Source organism: Megalobrama amblycephala, linkage group LG13, assembly GCF_018812025.1.
Source record: "Megalobrama amblycephala isolate DHTTF-2021 linkage group LG13, ASM1881202v1, whole genome shotgun sequence".
Classification (NCBI taxonomy): Eukaryota; Metazoa; Chordata; class Actinopteri; order Cypriniformes; family Xenocyprididae; genus Megalobrama; species Megalobrama amblycephala.
The window spans coordinates 11585280-11599624 of record NC_063056.1 but is presented as its reverse complement, the minus strand read 5'-3'; positions in this window follow the sequence as shown (position 1 = coordinate 11599624).

The window sequence follows — 14345 nt, the reverse complement described above, 5'->3', positions numbered from 1 at the left end:
AAAAAAAAAAAAGATTGTGGGCAAACACTTCGGGGGGTGGTATTGTGGTGAGGTGCATTAAAGTCTGTGTTTGCTGCTTGATTATACTGAACAAGATGAAAGGTTTCTTCTGCTACTGGATCACCACAGATAAGTTTGTGAGATCAACCACTAGATGATGTTCCAACATCCTCTATCACATCATGTCCTCTGCCTCCATGTCCAAACAAGTGAAATACAACAAGATTACTCAAAAGAGAGAGAGAGAGAGAGAGAGAGAGAGAGAGACATTTAACTCAGAAATGAGAGACATTTAACTCAAATGTGCAAGCTTCTGATGTCAGGTGCTTCCAGTTTTTTTTTTTTTATTATTATTTTTTTTTTTATACTTCCTGTTTAACTTTACTGTTATACTTCTTGATGTCACAAACTGTATTTGTTTTAATATTATTTTAACTTGTTCGTAGCACAAACAGTTTCACTTTGTACTGCACTTTTTTTTATCCTTCTAGTTATTTACCTAAATGGGCAAATTAATCGTAAGTCTTTCACAATCACAGGAAGTAGCTTACTTTCATGTTGAAAAGTAAAGTGGATAGGCTAGTGACAAAACAAATCCGTCTTAAAGGGATAGTTCACCCCAGAAATATTATCATTACTCACTTTCTTTTAATTCCAAACCTGGATGATTTTCTATATTTTGTGGAACATAATAATAGATTAGCACTGTTGCTGGCAAGCAGGCACTTGAGCCAGGAGGACTTTGTATAGTTTGCATGTTCTCTCTGTGTCTGTGTGGGTGCTCCTCCAGGTGCTAGGGTGTTCTGGGTGGCTGCTAGGAGGATATTATTAAGTACTTGGTAGGTGTCATACATAGTTGCTAGGTAGCTGGTCAGTACACTGCCTCAAACAAATAATAGAAATAGAGGCCATCCAAATATTAGAGGCTATGATGCTCTGTTGCTGAGTTGATGTTGTGGCTTTATATGATCATATACTTGCATGTGTCATTATATTATTAATATAGCCTATTCAAGAACGAATTGGTTATGACTTGACAGCAAATGCTAGACACTCTTCTCCAGTCTCAAATACATAAATCATAGCCTATATTGTTTTATACATTTAAAATGCTGTACTTCAAAGATCCAGTTTACCTTTGCATTGCATTGCAAAAAAAAAAAAAAAGCAGAGACAGTCCAAACTGCGCACGGCACTTGATTCACTTTAGAAGTGGGTGGAATTGTGAGGTTTGACCAACAGTTTGAGGAGTCAGTAGACTTACGAGGTGTAGTCACAAGCTCTTTTGAATACTCCTCATTGATTAAATTTTTGCAAAAGCCACAGACAGACAGACAGACGTAAAGGTGACCAATAGTATTGATTTACTGGGGCTTTTACTTTTATTTTTGCATGTTATTTTTATTTTATTTTTTGTTCAGTACTGTCCTGAGTAAGATATTTTACATACAAGATGTTTACGTATAATTCACAAGAAAAAAAGAAAAAAAAAAGCTGAATTTATTCAAGTGGCCCCATTCAAAAGTATGTGAACCATTGGTTCTTAATACTGTGTGTGGTTATCTGGATGATCTATGACTGTTTTTTTTGTTTTTTGTTTTGTGATGGTTGTTCGTGAGTTCCTTGTTTGTTCTGAGCAGTTAAACTGATTCTTAAGTTTTTAAGCATTTGTTGCATATTTGAACCCTTTCCAGCAGTGACTGTATGATTTTCAGATCCATTTTATCACACTGAGGACAACTGAGGGACAACTGAGGGACAACTGAGGGAAACAGGATGCATTAAGATCTGGGGGGTGAAAACTTTTGAATTTGAATATCAAGGTCAATTGTACTTATTTTTTTCTTCTGGGAAACATGCAAGTATCTTCTGTTGCTTTCGGAGGGCAGTACTAAATGAAAAGCAATGATATTGCAATAAAATAAGAAAAATTTGGACATCTTCATCCTGTTCAAAAGTTTTCACCTCAGTGAAAACTGAGCTCAAGTATTAACTGTATACATCGCAAACTGACGGTAAACATAAAATGCAGTCATCCAGCGGTGAACAGTAAATGGCCTGAATGCACGATGAAGTTGCTCATCCTCAAGAAACATATACATATAATGTATAAATGTAGCGGGTCCCGGCTAGGTCTCCGCTGGCAGATATATAGATAATCCTCTGACAGGAGTTCTCTGAAAATATTATAAATATTACACAGAAAATCAGTGACGCAGGACAACAGTTGCTCATTCTCCATTCACTCGGATTCTCTTTATTTTTAACTTCATTTTAACTTTGTTTCTGCAATCATGAATTATTTTCTGTTATTTTTGTCTGTTTTGCATTGAAGCACAGGTGATATCCACATTTGGATAACATGAAGCCATATATTCTTCAAAGGTCTGTTTTCACATAGATGTATCCTCACATATTTTCCAAACATTAACTTATTAAAGTTTGTATGAAACCAAAAACAAACATTTTCCTTTTAAATCCCATTTTTGGTCTATCCTCAATCATGTCTGCACTTCTTCCTTTAAACAACTGTCATCTTTGTCCTCTTATTAAAAGAGTATTTTTGTAATAACTGTACATTTTATAAGTATTCACTTTATATAACAGAATAATTCTCATTTGCATTTAAGCTGTATTACATTCAGACTATAGGAAAACAAACTTTAATAATAAGCATCTGCCTCATAACTTGGCGCTCAGTTCTATGAACTAAGTTGTATTGTAATATTATTATTATATTATATTATTATATTATTGTAAATTGTAATACTAACATGCATGCGCCCTTAAACAAGGCCGCAGCCGTAACTGGTCGTACGCTGTACATTCACATTAACTTTTTATCTTCTTAACATTGGACAACATACATAGCTGTTTTTCACACACACTTAAATAACCCACAACTGCCCCGGAGCCGTAAGGAACAAATAAAATAAACAATCTGAGGACGTCGGCCGCCATTCTCTCAACTGTGTACTGTTAAACTTAACGGTTTACACCTTTGACATACTTTTAGCTTACAGAGCATACATCACCGGGGATTCATATTAGCTTATAAACATTTGTAGTCACATAAAAGGTGTGTAACTAACCTGAAAATATTATAAATATTACACAGAAAATCAGTGACGCAGGACAACAGTTGCTCATTCTCCATTCACTCGGATTATGAGCTCATCTTGCTCTGCATCGCTAAATGCCCCAGTGTGACGCTACTTGCAGCTACTGCCACCCTGTGTCCATTTTTTGAAAAACATGTCATTATGTGCTTTTCATTCAATTAGATAAATCAGAATAAAATAAAATACTATTGCAATAAAAGGAAAGGAAACAAAAAGTAATAATCTCAACAAAACTTATTTTGTGAGTGTCACATAAACATAATGATACTCACAGTTTTCTACATGCACAAATCCACCAAAGCAAGATTTAACAGTATGAACATTGAAGAGTATGAACAACACTTAACGAGCTGGTTTCCTTCTGTCTGCCGCTCCACTACAAACTAAAAACAACTTCCGTCTGAGAACACAAGTAATTCAGGCAGTTATACAATAACAGTATATTAGTGCCCTCTACTGGACTGGCTTGCACTTTCCAACAGCTGCCCCCAAATTTGTTCCACAAATTTGCGCCCCATTAATAGAAGATTTGGGGTAACTAGGTCTGGATCAGCCACATCAGAGGAAACATAACCTAGGGGCTTGGAATTCAGAATCCCTTTGATTTCGATGAGGATGGTGTTGAGTCACAGCCTCTGAATTGAGGGTGGCATTTAAGGCTGTCTTTATGGAATGGATTTCCCTTTCCCAGGTACCTCCAAAGTGCGGTGTATTAGGAAGGTTGAAGAGAAACTTGATCTGGTGCTCAGCCAGGTGAGTTTCAATGAAGGGTGCATGACTTTGAAAGCGTCATGGAGTTCTCGCTCACCCACTTTAAAATTAGTCCCTTGGTCGGACAGTAATTTCAGCAGGCTTGCTCCTGTGAGAAACAAACTTCCTCAGGGCCATTAGAAAGGAGTCTGTGTCTAGATTTGTCAAGACTTCAATGTGTACTGCTCTTGTAGTTAAACATTTAAATAGGATCCCCCATCTCTTTTCATTGCGGCGACCTATTTTGACTAAGAAGGGGCAAAAGCAGTCCACTCCAGTAGAGAAGAATGCAGGGCATTGCAAGTGAAGGCAGGCAGGAGGTAGATCTGCCATCTGAGGAACGACTGGGGTGGGCTCTCCATCTCTGACATTCCCGACAGGCACGCTGCTCTTTCCGAACAGCTTCACGGCTTTTAGCTTCAGCTTTTAGGATCTCCAATTCTGCTTTCTGATAAGTTTCAGCTGTAGGCCCTTGTGAATCAGATGGGATTGCTTTGTGTATGTATTCTACAGTGGCCTTCACAAGGTCTGTAAAACAGTGGAACTCTTTGGGGTCAGGAGGGGAGGGGCAGGTGTTTGTGACAATATTGAGTCAAGAAAGAGGTTTTCGTAGTTCTTCTGAATCCTCCTTTCTGGGGATAGTTGGGGTATTTGGCCAGTCTTTAGGTGAGAGCCACCTGCCAGTTCCAGTAGGGTCTTCCCCCTTGTAATGTCATCAACTGGGTTGTTCAAGGAGTCAATATAACAGCAGTCTCTGTTATTAGTCAGCTTCTGAATTTCAGCAACCTGTGTCCCTACGGATACCTTGAAGTGACAGGAATCAGACTGGAGCTAGTTAAGAACAGTAGAGTCTGTCCACAGAATAACTTGAGCGATGTTCAATGTTAGTTTCTTCTGCAACACTTGGGCAAGTTGAACGGCAGTAAGAGCAGCACACAGCTCCAGCCTGGGCATTGAAAGCTGTTTCTTGGGAGCTACTCGCGATCAGGCAGTCATGAATGACACTTCAACTTGACCACGTGGATGCTCAGAACATAAATATCCAACACACCCGTAGGCCCGCTCTGAATCATCACAGAAGATGTGGACTTCTTGTGGGTCATACTGGCTGGCCAGCACCCTGTAGATATTCCTCATGGTTCTAGGGCTTGCTTCTTGCAGATGGGACTTGTATGTCGATGTGTCTGAACCACACCTCCAGCACAGTCCCAGAGCAGGTTCTTGCGGATCCATTTGACTTTGGTTGAGCCACTGGTCACTATCTTGCGACAGAATTTTTGGGGGAAGGTGCCTTATGACATCCGGGAAGTCACTTGCCCATTGCCTTAATTCAAAGCCTCCACTAGCCAGTAGCTCTCTCAACTTGTTGACCAATGCTTTAGCTGCTTCAGAGGAAAAGAAGCTCTGGAGCCAATTGTCCATATAAAAGTGTCTTTTGACAGCATCACGCACCTCTTCTTGTTCTTGACTGTGATCAGTGATGTGCCTCTGAAGTGCATATTTTGCACAGCATGGGGAGCAAGTTGTCCCAAATGGCAAGACTTGCCATTCGAACACACTAGGAGGGTTGTCTCTCTGCATATCATGCCACAGGGACCGTAAGAGTGGTCTGTCCTCAGTGAGTAGCCTCACCTGATGAAACATACCTTTAATGTCACCTCTGACAGCTGTGGAATGTTCACTGAATCGCAGCAGGATGCCTACCAGGGAAGAGCTCAAACTGGGACCAAGCGGGAGCAGTTCAATCAAATTGTTTCCTTGACGGGTGAAGGAGCATTTGAACACAGTTCTGTTTTTCTCATTGTGAGTCACCATATGATGCGGATGAACCATGACCCTCTAAATGACTCCAACACTTCTTGACTCACTTTTGTGGCATATCCTGCCTGTTCAAGTTTCTGAATTTCTGAGTTGTATGCTGTGGCACTGTCTGGATCCTGAATGAGGTGCTTTTCTGTACTCCTTAGGTTAGCAAGGACTGAAGTTGGTGAGGCAGACAAAGTGGGCATGGACTTCACCCTTAGTAAAGGTGTGGCATATTGCTTTACTCCATTTATGTTCACTCAAACTGTCTTCGTCTGCAAAATTTCCATTGCTAGCTGATCCTGTCAAGACCTGGTCACCAACTTCTCATTCTTGTATGGCAAGATGCCGAGCTGCCAAAGCTTTTCCACATTGTGATGCAGTTCAGCTGATGGAGACAGTGTTTTGCCATGAACAAGCATGTCTGTGTTCTATTTCGCAGTGGTAAGCACTTAGTAGGGAAGTGTCCTTATTTTGTCCTTGTTCACACCTTGAAGTGTCCAGCCAAGTCTGGTCTTTATTGCCACGGGCCCTCCAGGTGGTCCTAATCTTACTGGTTGGATTGGACTTATTAAGTGTGGTAAAGTCTGATCCAATGAGAAGAAGAGGTTGGGCACATTTGATCTCTGGCAAGGGCAATTTTCACAGGTATCTGTATTTGCGCTGCAATCATTCCACCAGGTATGTGTGCTCTGCTAGACCCAACTGAGCTGCAGTGAAAGCTCCCCCGAACTTATAGAATCTCTCAGGTTGGCTGGCTGGTGAGATAGTGAAGGACACAGAAGAACCTTGTATCACTCGTAGGTCTTGTCGCACTGTTCTTAGTGTAAGGCTCTCTGAGGGACCCTGGAGTTTTAACATCATAGCTGCCTCCTGGAGAAGAATGGTTCGCTCTGATCCATCATCTAGGATAGTGTACGTTTTGAGGGTATGACTGCCGTTACGCAGGAGAACTTTACTGACTTTGAGAAGGACTTGGTTGAATCCAGCCTTTCTGTCTAAATAAAGAATGTCAGTAGAGGAATTCACAAGTCTACAAAGTTTTTCAGCACTTAGTTTCTCCCTTTTTGACTGTTCTCCTGTTTTGGTGTTTACATCATGAAGAGCATTCAGATGCTTGCCTTTGCAGATGCTACAGCTGACTCTTAGACGACACTGTGCTGCTTGGTGGCTGCGGCCAATCTCCAACAGCGGCTGTTGTTTATCACCCACTGTTTCTGCTGCTGCTTAGTAAGATGAGAGAAATTAGAACAGTCATCAATATTGTGCAGGTTATTACAGCAGTAAGGGCAGTACAGTCTGGACTTCTCAGGTAACTGCAAAAGGGGGCTTTGTTACAGAAGATGCTTCTGATGTAGTTTGGGTAGGGCCCAAGAGCACAATCATTGGTCTGTTTCTTCCTTTACCATCTTTCATGTGGTCTCTTTGCCTTTTAGCTGCCTCATTGTTAGTCCGATCAAATGCATCTCCACCTTCTTGGATCTGTAGCTCATATTCCAATCACTCTGCAAAGTCTAAAAGAGAGGGAACTCCTCTCTTTAATGAATGAAGGTATCGCCTGAAGTTAGCTCTGAGATCCTGGGGCAACTTACTGCTTAGTCTGGCCACATGTGATCCGCAATGAAGTTCAATGACTCCTTCCTGCTTTAGCTGTTCTAGCATTCCAACCAGCGCTCTAGCTCTCAGTGCAAATTTACGGAATCCCATAGAATCTCCTGATCGGATAATGGGCCCATCCATCAACTCTGCGATTCTCCTTAAAGCCAGTTGGTGAGGCTGGCCATAGTGCTGAATGAGAGAGAGGCCATGGTGTCTGAGTAGGGTTACAGAGAGTTACTGTAAGAGTCAGCGATTAACAGGGCTTCTTCAAATTTGAAGATGTCCAGCAGAATTTGGTATTTGAACCTCTCAGTTGCATCAGGAGGGAGGATATTCTCCAAGGATATTTGCAGTCTTGCAAATTCTCTGGGGTAATCACATGTGATGTCTGGGATTGAAGGCTTAGGGCCTCTATTCGATCTCTCCTGGCTATGTGGTCATGCATCAGTGAAGCTGCAGTATCTCTAAGGTGGCAATGGAGGTACAGCAGTATTACTAGGATCTGACCATGACTCTGACTGTCCTGTGTCATCATCTGGCTGTTGATAGTTTGGTGTGGATGGAGAAGATGACTTCTTCAATTCTAGTTTGAGAATGCATTCCTTTAGCTCCTCCAGGACATCTATGACTCTGTGTTCAGGATTGGGCTGGTTTGGTCTCTCATCTGATGTCACAGGGGGAGGTGGTGGTGGCCAGTCTTCCTCCTCATCTTCAATAGCTGACTGATGGACAGACTGAGGTACAGCTTCAGTTTGCTTCATTCTGACACTGGGAGAATATTCTAGTACTAATTGCAGAGAATGATGAGGTGACGGCATCACTCTTGTCCATTCGACATTGCATATCCAAAACAGTCTGACGTAACCTCCTGTTAACCTCCTGCAGCTGCTGAAGAATTTCTAACATGGGCGAGGTATGCTGGGATGGTGTTGGGGTGCTCTCATAGAGGGGAACATTTGCTGAGGCTGAAGGCATTCCTTCCATGCCTTCTTTGCTCCAGTTGTGGGGAATGGAGCGCTGGGGGAGAGGCGTCATCTCGGCGGATCTCTCATAAGATCTTCCACTATCTTTCATTCCCAAGAAATGATGAATGGGTTGGTCAAATATTACTGGAGGTGGAAAATCATCCTCATATTCCTTTAGCCAGACAGAAGGATTCTTTTGGTGGCGGGGTCAAACATCATCTGGTCTGAAGTCTCTGTCTGATGGAACCGTTTTCATCCACAGTAATCATCACTCTGGCTTAAAGGACCAATTTGTATTGAAGGATTACGTTTTTGTTGCTAGTTTGGAGTTATGATCACTGTGGGGCATCTGTTGGAATGCACAAGTCTTTGTTCTCCATTTATATTCACTTTGTTCAAGCTTGCTTCTTTCAGGTTACAGGTGGACAGAGATGTGGTTCTACATAAGGAAAAAATAATAAATAATATATTTTCTTAGTACAGTCACAACAAGCATTACTCAGTAACCAAAGTAAAGTGAATAGTTATTGTCCTGTAATAGAAATATTCAACAGACAATAATATGCTCTTACAGAAAACTATGCAAACAATATGACTGAGAATTAAACTGTACCACACATCATATGAATCACTTAAACAGTAATAACAGTAAATAGTCATCCTTCTAGAGAAAAACAACAAATACTTAACAATACTTAATTACAATACAAGGCGCAAATGTTAGTATTAACTGTATCCATCACAAACTGACGTAAAACAGAAAATGCTGCGTCATTCAGTCATCCAATGGCGAACAGTAAACAGCCTGAATGCATGATAAAGTTACTCATCCTCAGGAAACATATAATGTATAAATATAATGATACTTACAGTTTTCTATATGCACAAATCCACCAAAGCAAGATTTAACAGTATGAACAACACTTAAAGAACTGATTTCCTTCTGCATGCCGCTCTACTACAAACTAAAAACAACTTCCGTCTGAGAACTTCTTCTTCTTCTTCATCTGGTTTTTGGCGGATTGCAAACAATTTCAAGGTGCATGCTGCCAGTCCCGTTCTGCCTCCTGAACCCTATCTTGAAACACCCGTCTTTCCACCTCATATAAAATACAGTGTAATATAAAATGTTCAGTATTTTCTTTAACCCCACAGCTTTCACAATTTTCACTATTCTTTTTTCCCATTAAAAACGAGGTTCCGTTCAGTCCTGTGTGATCCACTCTCAATCTTGTCATTATAATTTCATCCTGCCTGGAACTTTCCCTATAATTTTTAATATTGACAGATTTTTGTATTTTATGAATTTTCCTTTCACTCCCTCATGTGCTGGTACCCAATAAAAATGAACATCTATGCCACCCTAATGTAACCTTAACAAACTGTGATGTAGTTCTATAAGCAGATCTTCTCTGACAGATGCCATTGACTGGATGCTTTTTATGACAGTCTGTGCATAATACCACTCTATCAGGTCTGACCTCTTCCACCCACTGTAATGCAATGATGACTGCTACGATTTCTGCTGTATATACAGATAACTGATCAGATAATCTTTTTGTTATATTAATTTTGAATTCTGGGATATGTATTCCAATTCCCACACATTCCTGTTTGTTCTTTGATCCATCTGTATAAATTTTGAGATAATTATAATAACTGTTTCTTAGATAAAGGTTTGTTTTGACTCCCATTTCCTCCATTCCCTATTCTTTTTTCTTTTCCAGTATATATCTTTACCTCAGTAAAAAACCATGGTGGAATATTACTAACTGGGGTAAGCATGGGAAAACCCAAGTCCTCCAATCCATATTCCCTCATTCTCTTTTCCCCAGTCCATCCAAACCCATGTCCCTGAAATTTGGAATACTCCCAGCAATCCTGAATTGTCTCCTTTGCTAGATTTTCTTCCCCACTTCCTTTCAGTCGAATCCAATATGCTAATGCAAGTTTTTCTTAACTTCAGAGGAGTCTCTCCTGCTTCTATGGGAATTGCATTAATTAGGACCCAAGCCAATGTAATGGTGAAGGGCCCATTTGTTCCCCTAAGGATTCTTTTTTTTTCTTCCGTCTTCCAGGGCTTTTTGGGGGCCTTAACATGCTCAAAAACTCTTGAAAATTGGCACACACATTGGAATCCGCGGGCATCAGGGCCAGGCAGAAGCTGGTACCTGGCCGTGGCAGTAAGGCTCAACAGCGCCCCCTTGAACAAAGTCTGAAAACTTGGTCCATATATTACAGTTTTTTTCAATTGCTAAACGACAGTGGGCACAACTGGAGCCACATGTGCAAAACTCTAAGTACAGTCTGCACAGCAGCAGTTCATGTGGACCAAACTCTAGTTCGTTTTTCATTGCTTGAACACAGTTTTCAAAACTCTACACACTTATCCCATGACTTTAACCACAACCTGCACAACACTGTGGATTTACAGCACTTTGTTCAAATGCTAACACTCTGCTGTCAAAACTGTGAACCACACATTCAAAACACAATAGATTTCAGCCTTGTGCCTTTCAAACACTGCTGATTGCAATTTTGCAGGATAAGTCCCTCAATTATTTGTTTGAATTACAGTATGTACTTTTAGTTTCTACCTTTTTTTCTCATTACTGTAATTCCGTAAATTACTACAGACTATTGAACCAAACTGCTAATTTTCATTTACCTTGAAGAATTGTTATGTTCTAAAAATGTAAATAAATCATGTGAAAGAATGTCACTCTTTTCTTTGAAGAAAATATTACTTTGTATGAAGTCACTGAAATTGTTCAAACTGTTAAAGATGAAAAGATTGTATTTTCTGTGTTGGAGTTTGATGCTAGTGTTTTTACTCTCAGTGTGTTCTGAGTGACAGTGTGTGTTATCACAGTGAGGCTTGTGCATAGTGTTTGGCTGCACTGAGCCTGTTTTGAGTCATGTGTTAACTGTTTAGCTCAGGTGACTGTTGGTAGTGCAGACTGTAGTTAGAGTTTTGCACATGTAGCTCCAGTTGTGCTCACTGTTGTTTAGCAATAGAAAAAAACTGTAATTAACATAATATTTCCCGCTTTCCTTGGACTACAGATCTCAATTATTGCACACTCCATATCTCCTTGACCGGGAATCTCCCTATAAGCCAACCCATCCTTAATAAAGGTAACACACCCTCCACCATTTTGGTTGTTAGATCTATCACACCTTACAAAAATAAACCCTGGCATCACAAAATCTAGTTGGGCTCTTAACCAAGTTTCCTGTACACATACTACATCTGGGACAACATCCAATTCATGAATGAGCTTTTTAAATTCTTGACCGTTAGGTATAAGGCTTGTGTGTTTTCTTCATTTTCAGTTATTGTCAACAATGCATGTATCCGATCTGCTTTGACATCCCTCATATCAAGGAATTTCCCTGCTGTCTCTACAATAGCCTTAATTCTATCACCAAATGCAGCGCTATGTTCCCCTCCACAGTTACAGCATTTAACCTTTGCATCCTTTTCACATTTACCATACTCATGCTGACCTCCACATCTAGCACATCTTAGCTTTCCTTTGCACTGCTGTGCTGTGTGCCCCATTCTTTGACATTTGTAGCCTCTGAGTGGTTTGGGGATGTACTCCCTCATGCTGTAATTCATGTATAACATTTGAACTGAACTAGGGAGGGTTTTCTCGAATTGCACTACCACAGATAGTGTTTCTTTTCGTGATCCATCTCGTTTAGTTTTTAACCTTGTAGCTTCAACTACTTTGCCTCCCTGAATCTCATTTTTTGACATCTTGCATTGACACTTAGTTAGATACTTGGTGGAACTCCTGAGATAACTTCTCTCACTTTTGCCATTGCTCCCAGGATATGAGCCTTTATCCTTTCACCTTGGAGTGTAGACATACTTAGAATCTTATCTTGTTGTTGTTTACTGATTGCATGTGTCAGTATTCTTGTTCATAAACCTTGCAAATATAATTTTACCAATCTCCTTCTAAATCGCCATTGGGTGGTAGTGTCCACCATCCTGGTTAAACTCAATTATAACTTTCCAGTCATTTTCATTTCTCAAGAGCAACTGCACCAGAGCCGTTGAAAAACATCTCGGGTTACTTGTGTAACTCTGGTTCCCTGAATAGGGAATGAGATGCTACGTCATATGACATTATGGGAACCCTCTGCGTGATTGCGTTGTGAAGCACTTCTGTATCTAACCAATGATGAAACGAGACGTCAGAGGCAGGTGACGTCATGGACCAGGAAACTATAAAGCATACCCAGGACAAAGAACGCTAGCTTCTGGATTATGGCTGAAGCAAGACGCTCACAGGTATGCCAGGGGTACGGCAATGCAACGTAGCGTCTCGTTCCCTATTCAGGGAACCAGGGTTACACAAGTAACCCTGTTCCCTGTTACACAAGTAACCCTGAAAGTTCCCTTTCATGGGAACTGTCAACGCTATGTCATATGACATTATGGGAACGTTGTCTCAGCTACGCCGTAAAACCTGTCTGTTATCTTGTAGACAGAACTGAAGACCCCGGAGTGGAGCCTACATCCAGGTTGTAAAACCTAATAAATGTGTGCTGGGATGACCATCCAGCTGCATCACAAATATCATTAATTGAAACTCTTGACATTAAAGCATTCGAGGCCGCCATACCCCTGGTAGAATGAGCATGGACAGCTAGTGGAGATGGCTATCCAGTTGCCTCGTAAGCAAGTGAGACGGCCTTGACCACCCTCTTGCTCATCCTCTGCTTAGATGCTGGGCCCCCTTTCTTAGGGGACCCATAACATACAACAGTTGGTCTGTTTTTTGCCACAGGGCAGCTCTGTGGATATAGGTATCTAGAGCCCTAACTGGGCGAAGCAGATTGAGATTTTCCTCATCCGAATTTGCAAAAGGAGGAGGACAGAAAGCCTGGAGTACAATAGGACCCGGGACGTTGGTGGGGACCTTAGGCACGTAGCCAGGTCTAGTGTGTAGGAACCCTTCCGAGAATTTTTCTTGGAGAAACTGAAGCACAAGGCTAATAGATGAATGGACATGGTCCGTATTGTATGTAAACCATATCCTGTTTGACCAGTACAGGGCCACCAATATTAGGCTGAAACCCTTCCTGGCGTACTTTCTCCAGAACTCCCGGGAGCAGAGCGAATGAGGGAACTGCATACAGACGTAGTCTCGGCCACGTCTGTACCATAGCATCCAGACCCAGAGGTGCTGGGTGCGTTAGGGAGTACCACAGTGGACACTGGATTGACTCTTCCAAAGCAAATAGGTCGACTTCCGCTTGACCGAAATTTTTCCAAATGAGCTCCACCACCTCAGTGTGGAGTCTCCATTCCCTGGGCCTCGGCCCCTGCCTCGACAGGGCGTCTGCTCCCACAAACCCTGAGCTGAGCGACCACTCATGATCGCCCTCCAGCCCGTGAGGGAAGCATTACGCGACGACGAGAAGTCCCCAACACGGTCCCTGGGACAGGAACCAAGGCTTCTTCCACACTACCAGAGCACGAAGGCATCGCCACGTGACTTTGATCATGCGGAGAGGATTTCCCCTCGCAGAAAACCCCTTGGTCCTGAGCCACCTCTGTAAGGGTCTCATGTGCAGAAGGCCAAAAGTTATGACATTGGACGCAGCTGCCATGAGACCCAGCAGTCTTTGAAACTGCTTTACAGTGAGTGACTGGCCTTACTTCACCCCATTCACTGCTCCAAGAATGGAACTCACACGAGCAGGAGACAGATGTGCCTGATCTGTGGGATAATCTGTTTGAGTGTAAGCATTTTGAACTTTAGCTTTTGTACAGATCGATTTAGCATACGTAAATCTATGATTGGACGCAACCCTCCATCCTTCTTTGGAACAATAAAGTAGTGGCTGTAAAAGCCTGACAGCTTGCTGGGAGGAGGAACCCTTTCTATAGCTCCTTTTTGCAAGAGCATCATAACCTCTTGTTCCATAACCAGAGACTGCTCTGGGGTCACCACTGTGGGAAGGACCCCATTGAACCTGGGCGGGCGAGACCTGAATTGGATTTTGTAACCCTGTTCCATAGTGAGCAGCACCCATTTCGAAATGTTCGGGAGAAGTTTCCATTATGCCAGAAAATCTACTAGGG